This window comes from Eschrichtius robustus, chromosome X, assembly GCF_028021215.1.
Source record: "Eschrichtius robustus isolate mEscRob2 chromosome X, mEscRob2.pri, whole genome shotgun sequence".
In the NCBI taxonomy this organism is placed as follows: Eukaryota; Metazoa; Chordata; class Mammalia; order Artiodactyla; family Eschrichtiidae; genus Eschrichtius; species Eschrichtius robustus.
In genome coordinates this window covers 82,143,044-82,146,911 of record NC_090845.1, presented here as the reverse complement: position 1 = coordinate 82,146,911, position 3,868 = coordinate 82,143,044, and the positions used below count along the sequence as shown (strand labels likewise).

At 37.1% G+C, this 3,868-nt stretch overlaps 1 pseudogene; it reads right to left on the bottom strand.

The window, feature by feature from the left end:
• Window positions 1-248: 248 nt before the first annotated feature.
• Window positions 249-1,324, bottom strand: LOC137756168 (DNA excision repair protein ERCC-6-like 2; annotated as a pseudogene).
• Between the last annotated feature and the right edge of the window lie 2,544 nt (window positions 1,325-3,868).

Here is a 3,868-nt window from a genome sequence, read left to right as displayed (position 1 = left end):
CACTTTGAGTTTATTTTTGTATTTGGCGTGAGGAAGTATTCTAATCTCATATTTTACATGTAACTATCTGGTTTTCACACTACCAATTATTGAAGAAACTGTCTTTTCTCCATTGTATATTCTTTCCTCTTTTGTCATAGATTAATTGACCATAGGTGGTTAGGTTTATCTCTGTGCTCTCTATTCTGTTCCATTGATTTCTGTTTTTGTGCCACCTTCTGTTTCTAATACTGTTTGATAGACAGCTTTCAGCCAGTATCTAGTGCTCTTTTTGTTGCTGTGTGTCTCTGACCATGTTCTACTGGGTCAGAAAACTGCTTCTTGAAGTGGATCCTGCTACCTAAAGTCTTGGCACAACCCAGTCCAGGTTCCAGTGAGGCCAATGTGAACATTACATTTTAAAGCTTTTATAACTTTTGTTACTCTAGCCTTTGGATTCTTGATTCTATGACCTTCATCTATGATAACAGCTGACCATTCCAAACTGCTAAGTTCATCCAGACACAAGTACAGTATTTCATAAGTTGTTATAGCAATTTCACATTTCCTCTGCTTTACACAAATCGGTTCATTGTCTTTTTTGTTACCATGTAAAATAGTGATTCTGAAATATCCCCAGGTGTCCAATTCATCCTTCCAGTTGTAGAGAGGACAGAAAAAGGGGCAACTATTAAGAACATATTTTTTGCTATAAGAGAAGGAGTGCTCCTTTTTCATACTTTGTAGTAAAACCTCTGGCATTTTATTTTCAATATCTTCATGAGTTCTCTTTTTATGCAAAACTGCCACCAAAAATGAAATAGCCTGTACTGTTTTTCCAAGTCCCATATCATCACCAAGAATACTCTATCCTCCTTGGATGAAGTGTCCATAGATAAACTGGACTCCTTCCCTTTGGTAGTCTGTCAAATACCCATTAATAGTATAAGGAATAGAGTTTCCATCTTCAGATAAGAGAAAGCAACAGCAGATGATGGAAATTTTCTGTCTAGGAAATAAGGTTTTTCCAAATCTTCATCATCAAATATAAAATTCCTGAAGCAATCTTTAACAGTTTTTACTTCTTGAAATCTTTTGAGAAGTACTTTCCTTTCTTGAAAATCTGAATATAAGATGATGCAAATGACGTCCCATTTTCATCCACAGTGATAGATTTTATGAAGTTTTATGAAGTGATAGATTTTTATAAAGTTTTTCATTATCTGGAGAAGAGGTAAGACATCTTTCTCCTGGATGCCATGTATTTGCCAGTGGTTTCCACACCTGGTTTCTGGGCAGAAGGATCCGTCTGGCCAGGGGGAGGGGCCTGGCAGCTTGGTTGCATTTAGCCCCAGGCTGGGCAGGAGGATGACAAGGAGGAGGCCAGTGGGAGTATGGTGGCCAATATCACTTCCTGCTGCCCTCTATACAGTGCTCCCCCCCACGTGGTCTATTGCCATGTGACAGAGGCAACAAAGGAGGGGCCCGAGGGGATGAAGGGAGAAAGGATAGTGGCTTCCGAGACAGCCACAGAGCCAAAGTATGCTGTGGAAGCTGACAAGGCAGCACTCACCTAATCCTCTAGAGTTCTGCCACTGGTGGAGGACAACAGGTGGGCAAGTCAACCCCCTACCCTCCCTTTCAGTGTTGGGCCTCCCTTTACAGCACACTGCAACTTCCCAATTCTGAAATGTTTGTTAGAATTCACCAGTGAAGCCATTGAGCCCTGGGATTTTTGTTGGAAGGTTGTTAATTACTGATTCAATTTCTTTACTGGTAATTTGTCTGTGCATATTTTCTATTTCTTCATGATTCATTTTTGACAGGTTTTATGTTTCTAGGTATTTATTCATTTCTTCCAGACTGTACAATTTGTTGGCATATAATTATTCATAGTAGTCTCCTACAGCCCTTTGTATTTATGTGGTATAGGTTGTAATGTCTCCTCTTTCATATATAATTGTATTTATTTGTCTTCTTTTTTCTTGGTAATCTAGCTAATAGTTTGTCTATTTTGTTTATGCTTTCAAAAACTAATTCCTAGTGTCATTGATCTTTTCTATTCTCTTTTTGTCTCTAATTTATTTCCACTCTGATCTTTATTTCTTTCCTTCTGTTAATTTTGGTCTTAGTTTGTTCTTTTTCTAGTTCCCTGATATGTAAAATTAGGTTTACTTTGGCTCTTTCTTGTTTTTTTGTTTGTTTGTGGTTTTTTTGGCTTTACAAGCTTTATTTCTCCTTCAATTCAGAGTTCTTGATTTGTCTATCACTGATATCTTAAAATTAAGAAGTCACATTCTGTTTTATAATGTTACTAACAATTTAAAAAGATTACTTTTTTAAAGATTTTTAGAAGTTTCATGTAATGTCTGAAACATTTATATTAACATATTGCCATACAAATAACCCAAAGAAAGTTTAGTATTAGTTGTTTTTTGTTTGTTTGTTTGTTTATACTGCAGGTTCTTATTAGGCATCAATTTTATACACATCAGTGTATACATGTCAATACCAATCGCCCAATTCAACACACCACCATCCTCACCCCACTGCAGTTTTCCCCCTTGGTGTCCATACGTTTGATCTCTACATCTGTGTCTCAACTTCTGCCCTGCAAACTGGTTCATCTGTACCAATTTTCTAGGATCCACATACATGCATTAATATACAATATTTGTTTTTCTCTTTCTGATTTACTTCACTCTGTATAACAGTCTCTAGATCCATCCACATCTCAACAAATGACCCAATTTCGTTCCTTTTTATGGCTGAGTAATATTCCATTGTATATATGTACCACTTCTTCTTTATCCATTTGTCTTTTGATGGGCATTTAGGTTGCTTCCATGATTTAGCTATTGTAAACAGTGCTGCAATGAACATTGGGGTGCATGTGTCTTTTTGAATTATGGTTTTCTCTGGGTATGTGCCCAGTAGTGGGATTGCTGGATCATATGGTAATTCTATTTTTAGTTTTTTAAGGAACCTCCATATTGTTCTCCATAGTGGCTATATCGATTTACATTCCCACCAACAGTGCAAGAGGGTTCCCTTTTCTCCACACCCTCTCCAGCATTTGTTGTTTGTAGATTTTCTGATGATGCCCATTCTAACTGGTGTGAGGTGATACCTCATTGTAGTTTTGATTTGCATTTCTCTAATAATGAGTGATGTTGAGCAGCTTTTCATGTGCTTCTTGGCCATCTGTATGTCTTCTTTGGAGAAATGTCTATTTAGGTCTTCTGCCCATTTTTGGATTGGGTGGTTTGTTTCTTTAATATTGAGCTGCATGAGCTGTTTATATATTTTGGAGATTAATCCTCTGTCCATTGATTCATTTGCAACTATTTTCTCCCATTCTGAGGATTGTCTTTTCGTCTTGTTTATGGTTTCCTTTGCTGTGCAAAAGCTCTGAAGTTTCATTAGATCCCATTTGTTTATTTTTGTTTTTATTTCCATTACTCTAGGAGGTGGATCAAAAAAGATCTTGCTGTGATTTATGTCAAAGAGTGTTCTTCCTATGTTTTCCTCTAAGAGTTTTATAGTGTCTGGTCTTACATTTAGGTCTTGAATCCATTTTGAGTTTATTTTTGTGTATGATGTTAGGGAGTGTTCTAATTTCATTCTTTTACATGTAGCTGTGCAGTTTTCCCAGCACCACTTATTGAAGAGACTGTCTTTTCTCCATTGTATATCTTTGCCTCCTTTGTCATAGATTAGTTGACCATAGGTGCCTGGGTTTATCCCTGGGCTTTCTATCTTGTTCCATTGATCCATGCTTCTGTTTTTGTGCCAGTACCATATTGTCTTGATTACTGTAGCTTTGTAGTATAGTCTGAAGTCAGGGAGTCTGATTCCTCCAGGTCCGTTTTTTTCCCTCAAGACTGCT